We start from the raw sequence: 24344 nt of genomic DNA on the forward strand, positions 1-24344 counted from the left end.
TGATCCGAAATGCCTTGGTTTCTACAGCGTGAAGATGAGAAAGGTGGGAGGCAGGAGCACCAGCCCAGAGGGGAGAGCAGTACTCCATCAGGCTGCGGACAAAAGCTTTGTAAGTGGTCAGGTGCTCAGGTGGGCCGATGAAGGACTTTGCATGATCATCCATCCATTAGGACCATACTCTGTGCAGAGCGTTGGTGCCGCCGAAGCAGTCTCCTTGGCTATTGGGAACAATCCTGGACGGGTCGCCACTCCGACACAGTATACCAGCATGCTGGCACTCATTTTGCCAACCTCGGAAGGATGACAGGTAGAGTCAACCCCACCTGGTGTTAATTCAACAGCTGGGCGGGATTTGAACTCAGGACCCTAGGATCCCAAGCCCACTACCCTAACCATTAAGCCAACACCAGGCATACTTTGCATGATGGAGGATGTCGAATCGGTGAGTGGCTTTGGAGGCGAGGTTTGAAATGTGGCTTTCCCAGGAAAGGTCATGGCAGATAGTGAGACCCAGAAGCTTGAAAGAAAGGATTTCTTCCAGAGGATTGTTGAGAAAGTGGATTGTTGGGGGGGTTCTGAACGGTCCTTTTGAAGAGACATAGTGAGAGTGTGAGTTTGTCAGGATTGAAAGACATATTCCACGTGTTGGACCAGTTTGTGATTTTATCCAGATCTACAGTGAGCGAAAAAGCTGATGCTTGCCGGTCTGAGGGATGACCGATGGTAAGGCAGAGGGTGGAGTCATCAGCAAAGAGATAGAAAGGATTTTCCAGAGAGTCGGAGAGATCATTGATGAAAACCAGAAAAAGAACAGGACCCAGAACGCTTCCTTGAGGAACTCCAGCCTGGACAGGAAGAGAGGATGAAGGAACTCCATTTAGGGCCACACAGTGACTGCGACAGGAGAGGAAGTCTGTGAGCCATGAGTGGAAATGGCCTTGGATACCATAGGAAGAGAGTTTGTTGAGCAGGGCAGGGTGCCAGACTGTGTCAAAAGCACGTGATATGCCCAGGGATACGGCTCGGATTTCCTGTCTGGCATTGAGGAGCTCATTCCATTGTTGGGAGAGCAGAAGCAGCATATCCAGGGTAGAGTGACATGGTCAAAAACCAAATTGATGATCGGAAATCAAGCCATTGGAGAAGAGGAAGGATTTGATGTCTGAACCGATGATGGATTCCATAACCATGCTGATGATTGGGAGAAGGCTGATTGGTCTGAAGTTGCAGGGATCTGTTTTTGCACCTTTTTGTGCAAGGCAGTGATGTTTGCTGATTTCCAAGCAGACGGCAGATGACCTTGAGCAAATGAGAGGGGGAGTAGAACAGAGAGAGGGTGAGCAAGAGCAGAAGAGCAGGCTTTGAGGCCACGTGGGTTGATGCCGTCTGGACCGGTTGCAGAATCTGAATCGAGGTTTGACAGCAAGCTCTCCACCTTGTCAGGAGAAAAGGACACAGAGTCCAGGGACAGTTGGGTGTGACTGGGTAATTTGGGTAGAGAAAGTGATGGATGAGTTGAAGAATTCCTAGGATGAGTTGATGTTGGAGAAAGTAACGATAGGAGACCAGTCTATAAGTTTGATGGCTGCTTGGAGACCCTGCCAGTTGGCTTGAGTGAAATGCCAGACTCGACGGCGGTGAGGTGGTTCTATGATAATTGCAAGAGAGATGTCCATTTTGACAAGGACGTGGTCAGAAGAACCGATTGGAGCGAAGGAAGAGCAGGGAAATTTGTCAAAATCAGATCCAGAAGAGATGGAGTACCATTGGTTGAGATCCGAGTCGGGAAGTTGACCAATTGAGTCAGTCCCAATGAGTCGCAGAAAGCTTTTGCTGAGGTGCCATGACAGGTGAGAGAGGTACCCACACCGAGCCAACTGGCATGAGGGCAATTGAAGTTGCCACATATGAGGAAGAGAGAGTTTGGATGAGAAGATAGAAGTTGGTTCATGTTTTCGGATAGTAAGGTGTAGATGGAGTCATCACCGTTAGGTGGACGGTACAGTACACATATAAACATGAGGTGGGAGTGGAGGAGAATCCGTAGCCAGAGGTATTCCTGGGGTTGTGGGGGAGTGAGGGCAGTGCATGGAGAGTGAGGAATAGAGTCTTTGATGAAGAGAGCAACTCTTCCACCAGGACGAGGCTCAGGTCCTGTCATACCGGAGGAGGGAGTAACCAGGGAGAGATACTTGGGAGTCAGACACGTCTTGGGGGAGGAAAGTTTCTGTTAGGCAGATTATGTCTGGTTTGTCAGTGGCAACCTGTATGGAAAGATCTGAAAGGTTTGAGCGAAGGCCCCAGATATTTGAGGTCCACACTTTTAATGAAGAGGGAGGGAAGGAGGCTGTGGCTGCAGGGGGTGGGGGAGGGGAGGGTAGGACAAGGGACGAGGTGGGTAGGTAAGGAGGGTTGTTGAAAGAGTGTGGGGGATTGCAGAATAGCTAGGGGAGCGTGCCGGATGAGGAGGAGAAAAGGCTCTGTGGTACTTTGGGAGAGGGGGACAAGAGAGGGGGAAGAAGGCAGTTGAGGATTTGAGGAGGTGGAGTGAAGAGATGGAGGTGAGAGGGCGAGTGGAAGGAGGCAGCTTTGTGGATGAGATGGGGAGGCAACTTTGAGAAGGATGAGTGAGGGGGATGAATGGTGGGAGAAAGGTGAGGGGGGGGAGTTTTTGAGAGAGGTGAGAAGGAGGCTTGGAGGGAGAAGAGTGGGATGGTTGCTTTGAGAGTGAGGGGTGAGGGGGGTGAGTTGGCACTGAAGTTGGCAAAAAGAATGGTTGATGGAAAGCGAACATTCATAGCAAACTGGGGTTTTTTTTAAGTTTTAGGTCAGAGATGCGATTTAACACAATTCTTGATGGATGCAATCAAGGCGAATCCAGAGAATGGAGAGAAGAAACACTGTAACAGTTGGATTTTTTTGGCAAGGTATGAAGGAAAGGTCGAATTGAGAGCAGTCTGTTTAAATCGTCGAAGAGTAGTGCATTATGATACAGTAAAGAGTACCACACATGTGAAAGAGGAAGATGAAGCATTATAAGAGATCGTTTTTATTATTATTAATGTTTGAGAGAGTTTAACAGATGAGGTCATGGAAGTGATGAAGAAGAAGAAGAAGAAGAAGAAGAAGAAGAAGCAGAAGAAGAAGAAGAAGAGATGAAGAAGAATAAGAAGAAGAATCAAGAGTTATGAGTGAGGAAGGAAGGAGAAAGGTAGCATTTTTTCTTTTCGTTTTTTTGATTTAAGATAAGAAATAGAGTGATTAGTTGGGAGGGATGGGGACGTTAGGAAAGTGGGGAAGATAGAAATTGAAGGTAATGGGGAGAAAATACAAAACACGATCGTACACCAAGGGGAACCGGTAGGTCTCAAGCCTCAAGGGTAGGCCTCAAGCATCTGGTAAAACAAGGTCGACAAAATCTCACAAAATAGCACGATTTTTTAAACAAAACCAAACTAGGAACACACAGGAACATGTTAGTGAGAGAATAAACAGTTAAAACGGGACAGATAATGACCGGAAACTTAACTTTGAGATCGTCAGCAGAGAAACCTAAAGGAGACCAGTCGATGCTCCAAACCTGGAACCGGAAGTGATTCTTGGTCTTCGTGGTGTGCCACCAAAACTGATCGATTTGATGTCTGAACCTTATTGGTGCTTCCAGTCTTGCTCTATGGATGCGAGACTTGGATTCTGACCAAGGATCTGAGACGGAGACTCAATTCCTTTGGTGGCAGGTCTCTTCGGAGAATACTTTTGTGTCCAACAAGGGGTTGCTGAGAGAGACTCAAATGCAATTTGTTAACTGCATAGTCCGTGAGCGTCAGCTGTGGCTGTATGGACATGTGGCTCGTTTTCCTGACGCCGATCCTGCTCACCAGATTCTCTCAGCGAGGGAGTCTCGTGAGTGGAGGAGGCCAATGAGCTGACCACGTTCCTCGTGGTTGCAGTAGGTTGATCAACATCTCAAGGAGATGGGGATGGGTCAGGCATCTGCCTGGTGGATGGCCAGACCTGGAGTACCGGCAGAAAGTGGACGCAGCGACGTGCTGTTCTGGCGCATGCTCCCATACCTGACCTGACCTGATTGCAAATTAATGGTCGGATTATTTTTAAAATGTAATGTGTTTATCATACATTAATTTTGGATAAATATTTTGAATGAGACATCTAAGGAAGGTTTAGTTTATTGATAATCCTGGGAAAAGCCTCCTTCAGTCTGAATGACCCCTCATCAAATAGGCCGCAGGCTTTACAACTCACCAAAGACTCGAGGAATTTCCACTTCAACCGCTGTTTGAACTGGATGGTGCAGAGGTAGATCACATGTACCCTTGAGCTGTCCAGCCTGGGTTCGTGGATTATCACCGACAATAAACTCTCAGATTAGTGCTTCGCAGACAGGGTGTTGCATCACAATGTGTGTGTCATCTCTCAGATGTGTGTTGAGTTGTGTGGACCATCAGGTAGGTAAACGTCGGTATTAGTTCATGCGCGTTAAAGATCCCTTGGTGTCTTCCATGTAGTAAATCATTCGGTAAGTCATTGCCTGCATCCTGAACAAATTCCGAATTACTGCCACCTTCAGTGGAACCTCGGGTCTGATCAGCCGGTTATTCCCACAAGAAGGTGGGAATAATTGGAATCATTTCAGAATAAAGACGTCGTAGTCGTAGTAGTTGTCGTCATATTGCAGATGCTATACATATGCAGAAAACTTCACCAACCTTCCCTTGAACGTGCAGACGAGTTCAGCCGTTGATGCATTATCCCAGCTCTTTGATTGTGCAATGCGGCGATGTTACAGTAAGGGGCAGCACACAACTATGAGTAGCATGGGTGGAAGCTGCTTGCATGGAGGTAGTGTGGTGAGCAGTTGATGACCTGGTTTTGACCCTGATACTTTCAGCTTGGCCAACAACGTTTTGCTTTTAACTCCGGTTTTTGGGGGGGTAATCGTTTCAGGTTTGAGTTTATTGTCTTGCCATTCGAGTTGGTTTTGAAGTAACTTGTATTATGTTGCCCAGGTAAAGGTGTGCTTCGACCTGAAGAACGAGTAAATTCAGGAGGTGCATTGATCGTTTGATGAAGGCACGATTCACCATTATAAGAGATAGCATTGCCTGCACGTGGAAATATAGTTTTTAATAGTGATATAAAACTCATTGTGAGGATTGTTAATGTACATCAATCACATGAAAGACAAGGACATTGTCTAACCATAAATTAGGAATGAAAAAAACTACATGAAAGACAAGTAACCATGAATTTGGAATGAAAAAACTACATGAAAGACAAGTAACCATGAATTTGGAATGAGTACACAATGGACACATCGACCCAGTGGATGGGATTTAGAACCTGAATCCGAGCAGCATCACGAACTCTGTTTGGATGTAAAGACCAAAGAGGCCATTTACACAACACAAGGATTACAATGTGCAATTGCATGATGACTCCGTTTACGATCCACTGCGAGAACCTCTTGGGGTCCGTGATGACAATGGTGCAAGGCAAATGAACGGGTGGGGTCCGAGCCAGGTAGGGACTGCTCCACACCGCATGTCGACCCTCGGAAGGATTATGAGAATTTTTTTTTTATGATTATGAGAATATCGCCACTGATGCTGTGCCCCTATTACCAGTATACTGGTTCTCGTTTCAACAACCTTGGAATAAGCCTGGTGTTGGCTCAGTGGTTTGGGTGGTGGTTTGGGATTCCGAGCCAGGATTCTGGGGCCTTGAGTTCGAGCCCCGTTGGCTGCCGAATTAACACCAGGTGGGGTTGATTCAGCCTGTCATCCTTCTGAGGTTGGTGAAATGAGCACCAATTCATTGGTATTAGGGGCAGCACAGCCGTTCCCCTGTGATGTCATTATTATATGTATGGTTTGCATAACCTAACTGATGATGCAATCAGCAGCAAAAAGGCTAGACATGAAGGGACCAACCTTGGAAGGATGACAGGCTGAATCAACCCCACCTGGTGTTAATTTAGCAAAAAAAAAACTGGGCTCGAATTCAGGACCCAAAGATCCCAAGCGAGCCACCCGGACCAGGAAGCCAACACCAGGCAGTCCCTTACTGGTTTCACAGGAGGGGACTGGAGGTTTGCTCTCTGTCCGTCCATCCATCCCACCTGTAGTGGTTTGCTCTCTGTCTGTCCATCCGTCCCACCTGTAGTTTTTCACACTTTTTTCCCCATACCCGTTTAGCATATTCAACTGAAACTTGGTACACGCCTTTACTATGATAATTATTATTAATCTCCCCAGGATTAACAGATGCCCCAGGAAGAAATTAATCATAAGACGCCATCACACTGTTTTATGCATGTTTTGCATAACAAAGTAATGATCTCAGTGTAACCACGCCATGACATCGACGTGATGAAGCTATGATGTAACCTTAATAACGTCCTAAACACACCTGTTGCCGGGCCGATGGAATGTGCTAACTCCAGCAAGCTTGGAGGTCACAAGTTGGCTGTTCGAGTACAGCTCCAGCACCCCCACAAGCAATCCTTGAGCTCTCGTAAATCACTGAAATGTTAAAAAAATCAAGAAAATGCGACTTACTCAAAATAAACTTTCAAACACTGACTCACAAAGGTGATAATAAACTAAATAAATACGGTTGGATGGAAGAAACAATACTGAACATATTTCGAGAAGTATCGGTTGTAGTGAGGAATCGAACCCAGATTTGAAAGCTTCAAGGTGAGTTAAACCACACTGCTCTTAGAAGATGTGGCTTAATCAAAACACATTAATAAGATGGATTGTTTGTGTGTATAAAGTTTGATATTTTCACAAACGAGGCCACAGAACGAGCTCGAAGAATGGCATGATAGTGTCGACCACTCTCGAGGTATGGCGCAATCAACCTTGAGCTGTCGAGCCCGTGTTCCAATCTCCACGCCGCTATAAACTGTCACCCTGGTGTTGCACAGGCAGGACGATCCATCAATGTGTGCTCCGTCCAGAGGAAGAATGTCAAGCCGGAGGACCCATCTGCCAGCACTGGTCATTGGTGGACGTTAAAGATCCCACAGTGTCTGTTGTGAAGAGTGGCTGAGTTATCGCTAACACCCTCAACTTCTTCTACTTCTTTCTTAACGGCCACAATTATTCCCACGTTCACGTGGGGAAGTTTTTGGCCCAGGTCTTTCACGAACCGACTGGCAAAGCTTGACGTTCGACTAAGTCGTTCGGGTAGAAATTTGACGATGGTGCCAGCAAGGTGGAGGTGGTTGTGGTGGTGGTGGAGGTGGTTGTGGTGGTGGTGGAGGTGGTTGTGGTGGTGGTGGAGGTGGTTGTGGTGGAGGTGGTTGTGGTGGAAGTGCGGTTGTGGTGGTGGTGGTGGTGGTGGTTGTGGTGGTTGTGGTGGTGGTGGAGGTGGTTGTGGTGGTGGTGGAGGTGGTTGTGGTGGTGGTGGAGGTGGTGGTGGTGGTGGTGGAGGTGGTTGTGGTGGTGGAGGTGGTTGTGGTGGTGGTGGAGGTGGTGGAGGTGGTGGAGGTGGTGGTGGTGGAGGTGGTGGTGGTGGAGGTGGTGGTGGAGGTGGTGGTGGTGGAGGTGGTGGTGGAGGTGGTGGTGGAGGTGGTGGTGGAGGTGGTGGTGGAGGTGGTGGTGGAGGTAGTGGAGGTGGTGGTGGAGGTGGTGGAGGTGGAAGTGGTGGTGGTGGAAGTGGTGGTGGTGGAGGTGGTTGTGGTGGTGGTTGTTGTGGTGGTGGTTGTGGAGGTGGTTGTGGTGGTGGTGGAGGTGGTTGTGGTGGTGGTGAGGTGTGGTGTAGGTGAGGTGGTGGTGAGGTGAGGCGAGGTGGTGGTGGTAGTAGTAGTTGTATTAGTAGTGGTGGTAGTGGTAGTGGTAGTAGCAGTAGTAGTGGTAGTAGTAGTGGTGGTGGTAGTGGTAGTACTAGTAGTAGTAGCAGTAGTAGTAGTAGTAGTAGTAGTCGTCGTCGTAGGCCACAAGCCAGGTGCCCCGATATAAAAATATAATTATTTTCACACAAATATCACACTTGTACCACGGATTGTGCTGGGAAGGTTTTCGGATCGTGCTGAGAAGGTTTTGCCATTAGCACGGACTCGCTGCCTCGTGCTCAAAAGGCTCCGTTGAATTTGGAGCCTCTCAGCGGGAAAGTTAACCAGGTGTTTGCGGTTGTGAAAATATAATAATAATAATAATCATCATAAATCGATTACGAGTAAGAGAAGTGATGTTGAAAGGTGAAACGATTTTATGAGAGGTTGATGATCGATATTTATTTTGGTAAAAGAAGCGGCGATTGTATTTATTACGTCGACAAACAACAAAGGGTCCACAGTCTCCCCGGGACTACACTGAATGTAACGACTGGTCCCCACGATCCTGACGGAACTCAAACATGGAAACGAGGAGGCCATTTGGCCCATCATTTCCGTGTTACACTCCCTAGTTAATTGTTACCACACATGTAAACGACAATGGCCGTGATGTTTCACTGAAGTTTAAGTAACCCCGATATATTGATCGAGTGACACAAGTTATCCATAATAATCAATGAAACAGTGATTACATTTATTACGTACACAAACATGGTGGAAATTTTCACCTCCCCCAATTACTCCCCAACCGTGCACACCTTGTCTGCACCAGTCTGAACCCCTTCCCCCCATCCCTCCCTCCAAATCAAAGTTGGACCTTTGATTCAAATCAAACTGAATCAATGACATCATGAGTCTGTTTCATTCAAATCGTGAACCCTCTCTTTAAGGCCCTGCCACACCTTGACGATTTAGCCAGCGTATGCCGACGTATGAAAAATTTGTCTAATACGCTGGCACACGTCGGATACGTTATGGGTAAGTTTTGTATACGTTAAGAGCACGCTGGCATACGTTAAGAGCACGCTGGCATACGTCGTAGTATGCTGGCATACGTCGTAGTACGCCAAGCTCGTCGACAAATTATAACATGCTCAAAATTTTTCGACGTATGCCAGCGTATGACTCACACGTTCTGCATACGCTGGCCATAAGTTGTCAGCACGTTATGCGATCATTGACACACGTCGACACACGTTACTTTTAAGTGACCCATAAGTCGAAACACGTCGAGGTAATGTCTAGCGTCAGTGTTCCAGACTCCATGGTTTTTTTTTGGGTTTTTTTTTTATTCGGCATGACGGTGATGTTGACACTTCGATTTCTAGTGCGGTTATAATATAATATAATTAATAGGCTGCCGCTCAACGATTTAAATCATAACCGCACTAGAAATCGAAGTGTCAACATCACCATCATGCCGAAGAAAAATTAAAAGAAAAAAAAACATGGAGTCTGGAACACTGACGGGTTCCTCCTGTGTGAACCCCATTTTTATATACCAATTCCCCTAAACGCTGCCAATACGCCATTATACGGTAGCTGTAAGTTAGTAACACGTTCATTAAGTTCTGTGGTCATCCGGAAGACGTCAAATATATCTACATACGTCAATATGCATTGGAGATAAGCAACACATAGGTTCAAAGCACGTTACTCATAGGTTAGAAATAAATTTCGGGTAAGCTAAACATTACCTCGACGTGTTTCGACTTATGAGTAACTTACAAGTAACGTGTGTCGACGTGTGTCAACGATTGCATAAAGTGCCTACAACTTATGGCCAGCGTATGCAGAACATGTGCGTCATACGCTGGCATACGTCGAAAAATTTTCAGCATGCTTAAAATTTGTCGACGTACTCGGCGTACTACGACGTATGCCAGCGTGCTTCAGCGTGCTCTTAACATATACAAAACTTACCCATAACGTATTCGACGTGTGCCAGCGTATTTGGCAAATTTTTCATACGTCGGCATACGCTGGCTAAAACGTCAAGGTGTGACAGCGGCTTGACACTTCGATGTCGAGTGCGGTTATGATTTGAATCGTCGAGCCGCAGCCTTTTAAATAGGCTACGCCACGTGATCGTCGGCGATACGCTGCCGCGCGCTATGCATACGTTAGACTATCGTTGGGCATAGGTTGTGAACGCCGACAACACGCTAAGCATTCGTTGGTATAAGTTATCTATACGTTATCGAAACGTTCTGTGTATGTTACTAATACGTTATGCATACGTCCAACTCATTATGAATATGCCCAAAACTGGAAAAAAAAACATCAATAGTTCAGCATATGCCAGCGTTTTACATACATTTTGATACGTTGTCATACGCTGGCTAAAACGTCAAGGTGTGACAGCGGCTTTAATGGGGACAAGGAGAGAGAATTCTCCACCTGGTGTTCACATTGATCACCAACCCAAAAAAGGCAATGTGTGTGTGTGTGTGTGTGTACGTGTATGTGTGTGTATATGTGTGTGTACGTGTATGTGTGTATATGTGTGTGTATATGTGTGTGTACGTGTATGTGTGTACGTCGACAAACAACAAAGGGTCCACAGTCTCCCCGGGACTACACTGAATGTAACGACTGGTCCCCACGATCCTGACGGAACTCAAACATGGAAACGAGGAGGCCATTTGGCCCATCATTTCCGTGTTACACTCCCTAGTTAATTGTTACCACACATGTAAACGACAATGGCCGTGATGTTTCACTGAAGTTTAAGTAACCCCGATATATTGATCGAGTGACACAAGTTATCCATAATAATCAATGAAACAGTGATTACATTTATTACGTACACAAACATGGTGGAAATTTTCACCTCCCCCAATTACTCCCCAACCGTGCACACCTTGTCTGCACCAGTCTGAACCCCTTCCCCCCATCCCTCCCTCCAAATCAAAGTTGGACCTTTGATTCAAATCAAACTGAATCAATGACATCATGAGTCTGTTTCATTCAAATCGTGAACCCTCTCTTTAAGGCCCTGCCACACCTTGACGATTTAGCCAGCGTATGCCGACGTATGAAAAATTTGTCTAATACGCTGGCACACGTCGGATACGTTATGGGTAAGTTTTGTATACGTTAAGAGCACGCTGGCATACGTTAAGAGCACGCTGGCATACGTCGTAGTATGCTGGCATACGTCGTAGTACGCCAAGCTCGTCGACAAATTATAACATGCTCAAAATTTTTCGACGTATGCCAGCGTATGACTCACACGTTCTGCATACGCTGGCCATAAGTTGTCGGCACGTTATGCGATCGTTGACACACGTCGACACACGTTACTTTTAAGTGACCCATAAGTCGAAACACGTCGAGGTAATGTCTAGCGTCAGTGTTCCAGACTCCATGGTTTTTTTTTTGTTTTTTTTTTATTCGGCATGACGGTGATGTTGACACTTCGATTTCTAGTGCGGTTATAATATAATATAATTAATAGGCTGCCGCTCAACGATTTAAATCATAACCGCACTAGAAATCGAAGTGTCAACATCACCATCATGCCGAAGAAAAATTAAAAGAAAAAAAAACATGGAGTCTGGAACACTGACGGGTTCCTCCTGTGTGAACCCCATTTTTATATACCAATTCCCCTAAACGCTGCCAATACGCCATTATACGGAAGCTGTAAGTTAGTAACACGTTCATTAAGTTCTGTGGTCATCCGGAAGACGTCAAATATATCTACATACGTCAATATGCATTGGAGATAAGCAACACATAGGTTCAAAGCACGTTACTCATAGGTTAGAAATAAATTTCGGGTAAGCTAAACATTACCTCGACGTGTTTCGACTTATGAGTAACTTACAAGTAACGTGTGTCGACGTGTGTCAACGATTGCATAAAGTGCCTACAACTTATGGCCAGCGTATGCAGAACGTGTGCGTCATACGCTGGCATACGTCGAAAAATTTTCAGCATGCTTAAAATTTGTCGACGTACTCGGCGTACTACGACGTATGCCAGCGTGCTTCAGCGTGCTCTTAACATATACAAAACTTACCCATAACGTATTCGACGTGTGCCAGCATATTTGGCAAATTTTTCATACGTCGGCATACGCTGGCTAAAACGTCAAGGTGTGACAGCGGCTTGACACTTCGATGTCGAGTGCGGTTATGATTTGAATCGTCGAGCCGCAGCCTTTTAATAGGCTACGCCACGTGATCGTCGGCGATACGCTGCCGCGCGCTATGCATACGTTAGACTATCGTTGGGCATAGGTTGTGAACGCCGACAACACGCTAAGCATTCGTTGGTATAAGTTATCTATACGTTATCGAAACGTTCTGTGTATGTTACTAATACGTTATGCATACGTCCAACTCATTATGAATATGCCCAAAACTGGAAAAAAAAAACATCAATAGTTCAGCATATGCCAGCGTTTTACATACATTTTGATACGTTGTCATACGCTGGCTAAAACGTCAAGGTGTGACAGCGGCTTTAATGGGGACAAGGAGAGAGAATTCTCCACCTGGTGTTCACATTGATCACCAACCCAAAAAAGGCAATGTGTGTGTGTGTGTGTACGTGTATGTGTGTGTATATGTGTGTGTACGTGTATGTGTGTATATGTGTGTGTATATGTGTGTGTACGTGTATGTGTGTATGTGTGTGTGTATATGTGTTCGTGTGTGTGTGTGTGTGTGTGTGTGTGTGTGTGTATATATGTGTGTGTACGTGTATGTGTGTGTGTGTGTATGTTTGTATGTGTTTGTGTGTATGTACGTGTAAGTGTATTTGTGTGTGTGTATATATTAATTGTAATGGTCACTTGAATTTTGACGAGTTCACATGAACGCCAGTCCCAGTTAACGCTGTATTCCCCTTTAAGGGTGAACTGGTGGCGGAGCAGAGTCGTGGAGGTGAAACACGTGTTTATCGTCATTGTGGAGAGGTGGGAGAGGCAGCAAGCCACACTACAATAATATTTGCTCAACTTTCATCTGCTGCCCTTCCTCGCTTGCTCGGAGCATGCTCAGGGCTGACACATGGCGCCTGGCACATCTGGAGGCTAGACCAGCCGGCTCCACGCCACAGTGGGAGACACTGGTTCCGTTTTTTGCGTGTGAGGTCAACAAGGAGGGGAAGACCGTTCACTGGTGTTTCGGGTTAGAAGCTCAAACAAAGTCTGTTTCATTGGCTCGTGTGAATACCAAATAAAAGGTTGGTTCTGATAAAACGTTGCATTGTTGTTCATACCTGGGGGTGCCCCAGCATACAATAAGACCGTCATGTACAAAGTGCCACTTTGAGTCGATCCTCGGTGAACTCGACCCAAGATGGAGGCCGATGATGTGAGTCCATCATTTTTGTTGATATTGGGATCTGGTCTGGAGTCCTGGAGAGGGGTTCGATTCCTCAACGTTCATCGCAGATTTGCAGGGAATGTTTGTTAAAGGAGCACGATCATGGAAAACGGTGAAAATCTGTCCAATGGTTTCCTTTGAGGCACGCCATTGTGAGCTGCCACGGCAAGATGACCGAGCCGGCATCACAGCTGGATGACGTCACACCTAGTGAAAACACGTCACAGATAGATGACCCATCGCATGAACTATTACTACTACTACTACAACGACGACGTTACCAACACGAATTATTGCCATGTTCTTGTGGGGTCGGCTGGTAAACTAAAGTGTTTGGGTTGGTGGAATTTGTAATTCGTTCAGGGTACCGGCGATAACTCACCTACTTTTCAATGAAAGACACCATATGGGATCTTTAACATCCACGAGCTTACTAATGCTGGCAGACCCTGGAATTGAAGGTTCATACAAGGGACGAAACACCCATTGATGCATCTCCCTGCCTGCGATCAAATACCAATCCGACAGCCAATTTAGTCGGGTCGGGAATCGAACCCACACGAGACAGCTCAAAGGGTGAGTGCGCTTCCGATCTCGGACTGTGAACAGCATGAGCACGGCACATATGAATTACCGAGAAAATGGAAACAACATAAAGAAATTCAACAAAAGATACTCAACCCAAAGTGGAATCAACCATGGAAACCGTCGATGATCTAATGAAGACCCTAGTTGGACATTTGGTCCGCCCTGACGATCTGTACCCAGTACGCCCTGTACACAAACACTGCACATCATGATAACAATCTCGAGGATAAGTTTGCTCCTCCATCCGTCCATGTCAGGCAATCTTCATTTCCCATGAATTGTTTATTTCCGCCCACATAGTACAGCTTATCATGAGACACAAGATTAAATTGAAGGACACATCAAGGATTGTCCTCTCTCATCCCGATGGCTGCAACTGCTGCGCAGCCCCGATGGTGATGGTGCGTCCCCGTGTGTGTTACTCTGATTATTTGATGGAAGTGCATCGTCTCATTTACATGTTTTTGCCTTTGGCCATGTGATTTACATAGCAAAGCGAAACGCACATTCTGAGCCAGGCAGCCCATTACCCATTCTAATGAGCCATTTAGGGTTAATTATACTACTGCTGGAACACACAGGCACAGGCACAGAGCTCTTGTATTCAAGGTTTTGGAAAGCTCAAAATTATTGAGAAAGATGAGATATAAAGGAAACCACTATATATTTGCTGAATTGTAAATTATAATCGCGATTCTAAAAGATATTCATAAGAACGTAAAGATACACCCCCCCCCCACCCCACCCCCTTACCCAATCACTGAAGATCTCAAAGGTGAAGACTATTTACATACTGACAAGTGTCCGAATGAGGAACGACAGGTTTTATCATTACCGAGAGTTGAGAAAGGAACTCTAACTACCGTGGGAAGCAAAGTCAGGCGACGTTTCAGTCATTCGCCCCTCGTCAGTCAACGGGTAAAATTTATCCGATGGTTCCTCCAGCTGGATGACGTCCGAAGGCCGAACGTTGTCTTCAAGATGCCATAGTGTCCGTTCACTACTTCAATTTACTTTTGCGAACTGCTGGCCACGCGGTGGACTTCATGATGGAAGCTGTCCTTTTCTTTCCTGCAGCAGCAGCACGCGCGCGCGCGCACGCACGCACGCACAGACATAAATATACACATACACACATAAATATACACATACACATACACACATAAATATACACATACACATACACACGTACACACATACACAAAAATATACACATACACACATACGCATACACATACATACATACATAAATATACACATACACACATACATATACACATCCACGCATAAATATACATATACACACATACATACATAAATGTACACATACACACACACACATAAATATACACATTAGGGTGGTCCAAAAACAGCAAAAAATATATATATATATATATATATATATATATATATATATATATATATATATATATATATATATATATATATATATATAAATATATATATAAAATTCAGACGTCTCCACAAGCCTTAAATTATTCCACTATGATTCAATAATGTGCATGAAAAAACTTAAGTTGATCGGAGGTGATTTAGAGGTCGCTCCGTATGACGACCTTTAGTTTCATGAGTTGGTTAAATTAGGGTATGGTCAGGTACGATTACGGGTACTTCTGGATGTCCGAGGTGGAAATGGAGTGCATTTTCGAACTCTATGGGGTGGATTTACTCTAAGAAATCACTGCACCGACATTGAATTCACTACCATTTCGAAAATATGACCTAAAACAAGATTTATCATTACTGGAGTTGAGTAACTAATCCTACTCATTTCGATATTTTCTAATATATAATTAATTTGTTGTCCGTCTAAACATTTGTTAGAGTAAATCGACCCCACCGAGTTCGAAAATGCAGTCCATTTTCACCTAGAAAGTACAGAAGTACATGTAATCGTATCTGACCATACCCTAATTTTTCAATCAATGGAATTACAAACTATTAGAATATTTTGTCTCATTTACCAAACACCACTATCATCTCCGCCTCTCTTGCTGTCTCCACTCCCGTCTGAACTTATTTCGAGCCGGCCAAACATCCAATGTTTTAGATTCAATGATTCACGAAAAATATGTTAGTTATTTATTATATTAAATTAGGGTATGGTGAGATGCGAATCCGTACACTATGAATATACATATACACATACACACATACATATTGTACATATACATATACACATGCATACATATACACACATACACATACATATAAATATACACATACACACATACATATACACACATCCATACTGTACATATACACATATATACATATACACTTACACATACACATACATATTGTACATATACATATACACATGCATACATATACACATATACACATTCACATACATACATATACACACCCACACACACATAAATATACACATACATAAATATACACGCATGCATACCTGCACACACACATACATACATAAATATGGTGAGATGCGAATCCGTACACTATGAATATACATATACACATACACACATACATATTGTACATATACATATACACATGCATACATATACACACATACATATAAATATAAACATACACATACATATAAATATACACATACACACATACATATACACACATCCATACTGTACATATACACATATACACTTACACATACACATACATATTGTACATATACATATACACATATATATATATATATATATATATATATATATATATATATATATATATATATACGGTACATATACATATTCACATACATACATACGTATACACACCCACACACACATAAATATACACATACATAAATATACACACATGCATACCTGCACACACACATACATACATAAATAAATATACACATACACATACATACATACATATATACATACATATACACACTTACACACACACACATCCATATATATTGTTACGAATTTGTGAATTCGATTGCACACAACATTCAGGTTCCTTTAGTCAGTTATGTCGATAAGTGCTTGTTCCCTAGATAGTTCACCTTCCATTGTTTAATGAGCAGAAATCGATTAAGTGCGCTGCGATTCAATTTAATCCTCAGTTGGTTCGGGTGGCTGAGTGAGCTTCGGCTTCGGCTTGGCTCGGGTTAAGGAGGAGGCTTTTTGAAGGCTTTCTGCTTTGGTGGTTCAGTAGACCTTCGAGTTCTGCTTGGCTCGGGTTAGGGAGGAGGCTTTTAGAAAGCTTTTTGCTTTGGCTCGGCTTTAAGCAGGCCTTTGGGTTCTGCTTGGTGAAGGTTGAGACTTTTGGTTCAGTGAGCTTCAGTTCTGCTTGGCGAGGTGGAGGCTTTTTTTTGAGAGATTCTTGCTTCGGCTTGGCTTTTCAGCAGACCTTCGGGTTCTGCTTGGCTCGGTTCGCTTTTTGGGCTCTGGCTTGGTTCGTCGAAGAGAGAGGCTTTGTTCATCGGAAGAGAGTTGAGCTGGTTGCTCAGCTCGGAGTTCTTGGTTCGTGTTGAGAGAGGCTTTGTTCATCGGAAGAGAGTTGAGGGGGATGGTAGTTGAGGGGGTTCATCGGAAGAGGGGAATGGCGCCACGTTGATCGGCTCGGAGTTCTTGATTCGTGTTGTGAGAGGCTTTATTCATCGGAAGAGAGTTGAGCTGGTTGCTCGGCTGGCTCTTCTTGGTTCGTGGAGCTGTTTGTTCTGCGCTTGGTCCCCGGTTTGGTGCGACTCATCAGCCTCATCTTGGAAGTGGTTCCTCGGGGAAGCGACGCATCGACGGGAAGGATCGGCGCCTCGTCTGACCAGCACGTGTTCGGAAGCGCGAGAGGATTCGCTAGAGCTTGGGAAGGATCGCGGCTCACGGCGATTGGGTCCAGCTCGCTCTTGCTGGAGCCCGGGTCCGAACAGCTTGAAGACCACACGAGGTGGAGAGGTTCGAGATAGGTTCTGGGTTTCAGCTCATCTGTCCTCCGAGCTGGAGTCCGTTATTAAAGGCATCAGCCACCATTTCTTGGGTGTGTGTGTGTGTGTGCGTATGTGTCTCCGTGGGCCCGTCTAATAAGTAGGAAAGTGTTAAGTGCTTTGTGTGCTGTAAATGATTGTATTGCATTTCGTATAGTCGGTATAGTTCTGCTCTTACGTGCTTCCCCAGTTCCCCATTATTAATAAATACCCCAATTGTTAAATGTTTTCAGCTCATCACGTCGATTCTTTCATTGACTGAGCATTTCGTGTGTTGGTAGTTAGAAAGCCATTGGTTTGCCGTAAAAGGGGGACATTCGGACCAACAGTTCTCGGTGATTAAGCTGCTCGGAATCACGCACGGGACAGGCTCGCTTAAGCAGCTTGTTCCGTACGAGTTCCGTCGAGGGTGGAATACCCCAGTAGTTGGATCACATGGGTATTTAGGTAAATTGAAGATTGGCAATCGACCCTACCCCACGTGGTCTGCCGATTGGCGTATTTCGGTTCTTGCACAAGGACCCGTCGGCCTCGGAGTTATCCCGGCGGCGATCTATATTCCGGGCGATCAGTCGGGCCGACTCGTCTTGCGGCTCCGTCAGAGCGGCCGGTTCGCGCCTGACACTTGACCCACAACAGTGGTTGTCAGGAGTGCGATTCGGCCCCCTCCGCCTCTGTAGCAAAATTCACGGAGTCGGATCAGGGGTATATGGAGCAACCCCCACCCCATGTCCCCAAATTACGAGCATTATAAATTTTATTCCCAGCACGCAAAATGTTCAGCCAAGGCGAGCTGAGCCAGGTGGGTAGTGAGGTAGATGTAGAGTAAATGGAACCAGTGGCCCAGGACGAATTCACCGTGCAGGACAGTCCCATTATGCAGGTTGACTATTCCCCGCAAATAAATGCAGAGTCTGAAATGGGCGCAGTGGCTGGGGCGGCGGACGAATGCCCCCCACGTGCGAATCCGCCCACGGATCGAATGATGGAAATGTTTGAGGCGTTGATGAGCGAAATGAAAACGAATGCGCGCGATATGGACGCCAAGATGGATGCGAACATGCAGGCATTCAGGAGCGATATGCGAACACTGCGGCGTGAAATGCAGTGCATGGGGCGAAGCCTGCAGACGGGCATAATGGCGGTTGCGCGCGACGAATCGTGGACGGAGGAGCACAAAATGGCGGCGCCACGTTGCAGAGACACCAAACCAACGAAAGGGAGTGTAGAAGGTGTGTGGTCCACGATGGAGGTGGGCAAAAAGGACCTGACAGGCGAAATAATGACCGTCGGACTGGGGGTGAAAGAAATTAAAAAAGAAAGACAAGAACAATTAAAAAAGAAAGCAAGGTTGAAGTACGTGGAGATAGTGAATGAACAACGAATGGAACAGGAAAAGGAGATCAACGAATTGAAAGAAACGATGAGATTGGAGAATGAAGAACATGAGAGACGGTGGGGTAGAAAACAAAAACGATATGAATTTGAAATTAATCAACTCAAGGAGAGAGCAAAGATGGAGTCCACAGAGATGGAAAAGATCCGAAAAGATAATGAACAACTAAAGGGGCTCAGAGAGGAAGAACGACTCAAATGGGAAGGAAAATGGAGCCAGGAAGAAACGGAAATAATAAACGAGGTGACCAAGATAAAACAAGTAGAGGAGAAACTACAGGTAATTGACGAGCACACACAGGTAGGGATAGTGAGGGACAATGGGGTTGAGCTGGGGGAGTGTTTTGTGACCCGGTGCGAGCAGCAGGATAGTCTCCTTCAGGAACGGAGGGAGGAAATATGCTCCCTTGAAGCAGATCGCGACGAGGTGAGTCCGGTCATGCCGAACGAGGTTGAGCGGATGAGTGCTGTTAACGGGTACACGCGGAGCTTGGGGGGTAAAGAGACCCCGGGACCCCTTGTCGTAGCGCGAATCCCCAGCGCGATTGTCCCGGTGTGTGTGGTAAAAAGTGTGAGTGCAGCGAGTGTGTTGAAACGTGAGTATGGTCCGAGTGTCATGGCGAGTGTGAGTGAAATGGTGTGCGTGAGTGTCATGGCGAGCGTGAGTGAAATTGCGTGCGTGAGTGAAATGGTGTGCATGAGTGAAATGGTGTGCATGAGTGTCATGGCGAGCATGAGTGAAATTGCGAGCGTGACTGAAATTGCGTGCGTGAGTGTCATGGCGAGCGTGAGTGAAATTGCGTGCGTGAGTGCATGCGGGGAGTTGAAACGCAGACGGTTTTAGACAAGAGACGGCTGTGGCGAGCCTTTTGCGCCATGTAGAGTTGATTTTGTAACCGCGCCGAGTTCACAGGACGTCGTGTGCGGGGCCTGTTCGGCATTTAGTGAACGATCCTCACGCGCGCGTTTTCGTACAGGGAAGCCGGCGCGGGAACGTCCCGCATATCGAAAAAGGCCGTCGCGAGGACGGTTAAGATGGCGAGTGTTAGGTGGATTTGGAACACGCGGGTCCCCACATGGAGCGTGTTCGGGACATTTCGTGCTGCTTACCGTGTGTTCTGTTTGCGGAGCATGCAGAGCGGGTTTCCGGGACATTACGCGCGCGCCAGCTGCAGGCTCGGTGCGCGTGTGACGTCATCGGCGGGAATCTCGCGGCATGAATGCGGGACAAACAGCGCATGTCCCGGGTGGGGAATTCCCCGCGAGCGAGCGCTATTCGGAATTGGCGGAGTGACGTCATTGCCGCACGGAGTGGCCGTAGCTGTTTTGGTGACCGTGCCGGATTCACACAGCAGCGCGCGCGAAGTCCGTGCTGTGCTTCGCACAAGGCCGCCACGTGCGCGCCTGCACGAGTGAAATTCGGTCCGGAAACGCCCGCGGGGGATACAAGCCGACCCCGCGGACGGACAGAAGTTAGGCTGGAATTATTGAATTCGGATCGGACGGGTTCTCCAAGCGAGCGTGTTTGTAAAGCTCCATGTGGCCTGCACTGCACGTTCTGTTCGCAGAGCGTGCGAAGCGGCTTCCCCGAAGCGTCACGCGTACCCCGGCTTGCGCGAGAAATCGTGCAGGTTCGGGGTGCGAATGACGTCATTTGGGATTCCGTGGCGCAGGTTACGGATGGGCAGAGCACATGTGCTCGCGTGGGGAACCCCTCGAAACGCGAGGCTTGCTTGGGATGCAGAGTGACGTCGTGGCTGCACAAATAATTGGAATCCGGCAGAAGGGAATCCCTGCCGGATGTTACCATCCGGGAAGGGACGGGAAACGTGGCCAGCTGCCATGACGTCACGGAAAAGGAGCGTGGTTCGTGAGTTGCCGTGCTGTTGCGCATCGGAAAAAAAAAAAAGAGAAAAGCAAGCCTCGCCACTTCGAGTAAACAGGATTCCCTGGGAAGAGGGTAGAAGACCCCCTTGCGAGGGGGCACAGGAAATACTAGTTAGGGGATGGATTAGCGATAGTTTGACCGGCTCTTCTTGGTTCGTGGAGCTCTTTATTCTCCACTCGGTTCCCGGCTTGGTGCGACTCATCGGCCTCATCTTGGAGGTGGTTCCTCGGGGAAGCGACGCATCGACGGGAAGGATCGGCGCCTCGGCTGACCAGCACGTGTTCGGAAGCGCGAGAGGATTCGCTGGAGCTTGGGAAGGATCGCGGCTCACGGCGATTAGATCCAGCTCGCTCTCGCTGGAGCCCAGGTCCTAACAGCTTGAAGACCACACGAGGTGGAGAGGTTCGAGATAGGTTCTGGGTTTCAGCTTATCTGTCCTCCGAGCTGGAGTCCGTTATTAAAGCATCAGCCACCATTTCTTGGGTGTTTGTGTGTGTGCGTACATGTGTCCGTGGGCCCGTCTAATAAGTAGGAAACTGTTAAGTGCCTGTGTTGTATTTGCTTCACATTGAAATATAACTCGGCTGTAGGATTTTTTTTGCTCGTGTCTTTTTCCCCATCCCCCCATTCATTGCATTGCCTGTGTTCAAATAAATGTCCCCATTGTTAAATATCACCCGCTCGTTGCGTCCCTTCCTCTCATTGACTGACATGGAGCGTTCGGAATGTTGGCTGGTTTTTAACACCGATAAGATAATTGGGTCCGACGGGACTTGGCGATATATAACCGCTCGGCAGTCACATACGAAACGAGCCGCGTGAAGCGGCTCGTTTTCGTGCAGGTCCCGTTGAGGTGTAGATCCCCGGCATTTCTGTCTGCGCGAATAATTAGGTATATCGATAATTCGGTGATTGACCCTCTAGCACGTGGACAGAAGAGTTGGCTGATCTATGGTGTTATAAAAACACCCGTAGCTGGGTTTCGGCGTTGATCCGGAAGCTACGACTGGATTGCTCGTTCGGTGGGCGCGTGCGGCCGCAATTGGGCTGAGGCGGTCGTCCGCACACTGAACGGGCGAGAATCTACATCAATATATATATATATATATATATATATATATATATATATATATATATATATATATATATATATTAGGGTGTTTCATTTTTTCTGAAGTGCAATAATTTTATCAGCACAGATTTTCCTTTGAACCTTTCCTATAAAAAGTGCTTCATGCAAAATCTTAGCGAAATGGGACCGTGTTAACAGGTCGCACACTTTTGAATGGTATGTTGACGTTTTTAGCAGCGTCTCGCGTAGCGAACTCTGCTCATAGAGAGCTCGGCGTTGTTCATCTTCTTCTTGTTCTTCTTTGTGTGAAGACAAAACCTTAATCTATTGGCCTCAGCTCTTGTATCGCCAAGATCCGGATCTCCTTAAATACTGAGCACATGTACGGTGCCTTTTAAGAGCGTCTATCATGAACTTTTAAATATTGTTACGAATTTGGAATTCAATTGCACACAACATACAGGTTCCCTTAGTCAGCTATGTCGATAATTGCATATCGATATGTCGATATGTTGATAGCAGATACCGTTCTTCGGCTGCTGGACACGTATCAGATTGTTGACAAGATCATCGGTCTGTCATTTGATATGACTGCGTCCAACAGTGGCATGATTAGAGGAGCCTGCACCATAATTGAACAGTCCCTTGGAAGACCTCTTCTTTGGCTGGCATGCCAACATCACATTCATGAGGTGGTACTGAAGAACACCTATGAACTCCTCTTCGGCTCTCCCCCAGGTCCCGACATTCCCCTCTTCAAACGATTCCGAGGAAAATGGGACGTCTTGGACAAGACATCTGCTGGTACCCTCAGCCACGAACAACCCCTGGATGAGTGGAGCCAATCACAAAGGCTGAAGATGATAGACTTCCTCAGGAGAGTCATCCATGATGCAGCCCACCCAAGAGAGGACTACCTCGAACTCCTTCAGCTCTCTCTCTTCTCTACCTAGGAGGATGGAGCGGAGATCTGCCTCGATTTAGGGCCCCTGGAGTCTACCATCAGGCGAGATGGATGGCAAAGGCTATTTATATCCTGAAGATTGCCCTGTTTTTGCAACAACTGGAGCTGATGAGTTTGGAAAAACGCAGAGACCGACGATTGGCCGTTCCGTCAGTCTCATTTACGTCAGATTCTGGCATGAGGCAGCTGTCCCAAACTGTGTACCGAAGAATGACCTGGAGTTCTTGGCGATTCTCCAGGTGTTTGTGGATAGAGAACTCAGGTCAATGGCAGAGAAGGCCCTCCAAAGGCACCTCTGGTACCTCTCAGAGCAAGGAGTGGCCCAAGCCTTCTTCGACGAACGAGTGTCTCCCGATGACCGGGCGGCCATGGTCAAGAACCTAAGCCATCCAGCAACCTCGAAAGCACTCAAGAGACTTGAAAAGAAGAACTTCACTCTCCCTGATGGTCTTTCCAAATTGGTAACAGGGCGAACAATAGAGGCCATTGGGATCTTTGCTGGGAGGATGGTCACTACCCATAACGTGGAAGATGTTTTGCAAGATCCACAAACTCAAGCCACCGTCCGAGGCCTGCAGGTCACCAATGATGCAGCAGAGAGAGGAGTGGCACTGATACAAAAACTCCAAGCCCCAACCGAAGACGAGCAGCAGAAGCAGTTCCTCCTCAAAGTTGTTCATCATGACCGCAAGACCGTCAAGAGAACAAAGGCTGGAATGACTGTTAAGTTCCCTCCTGCTCCTTGAGCCCAATGATTTCATTGCCCTGCTCCACTTGCATAATTGTTCTACATTTCTTTTTCATAAATTTTTTTGTAAATTTTCAGTTCAATAAACGTTCATTGCAATTTTTTATCTTCTCCTCCATTTGATTTTTTCGAAGTTTCACTTGAAATGTGGAATCTTGTCCAACTTTGGGACCAGTAAATATTGACGAATCAAACCAAATATTTGCCTAAAATATTTATGGGTCACAAGAAACAAGGAGACACACCTTCTGACAATTTTCAACAAATTTAATTTTTTTACCACCATGAGTGAAACACCCTAATATATATATATATATATATATATATATATATATATATATATATATATATATATATATATATATGTATATACATATAGATATATATATATATATATATATATATATATATATACATATATATATATATATACACACACACACACACACACACACACACACACACACACACACACACACACACACACACACACACACACACACACACACACACACACACACACACACACACACACACACATAC

The 24344-nt window shown here is 46.1% G+C and overlaps 1 protein-coding gene across 3 annotated transcripts in view; it reads right to left on the reverse strand.

The window, feature by feature from the left end:
- Positions 1-6429: 6429 nt before the first annotated feature.
- The window catches only part of KIDINS220 (kinase D interacting substrate 220), a 199163-nt gene continuing 181248 nt past the window's right edge, over positions 6430-24344 (reverse strand). For all 3 annotated transcript variants that reach the window (XM_085847019.1, XM_085847018.1, XM_085847017.1), the window contains one exon: positions 6430-6542. The gene's annotated coding sequence lies outside the window, so the exon portion shown is untranslated. The remainder of the gene's footprint in view (positions 6543-24344) is intronic.

The sequence above is a fragment of the Eptatretus burgeri genome, chromosome 11, assembly GCF_056783735.1.
Source record: "Eptatretus burgeri isolate ZD-2024b chromosome 11, Ebu_testis_v1, whole genome shotgun sequence".
NCBI classification, from domain to species: domain Eukaryota; kingdom Metazoa; phylum Chordata; class Myxini; order Myxiniformes; family Myxinidae; genus Eptatretus; species Eptatretus burgeri.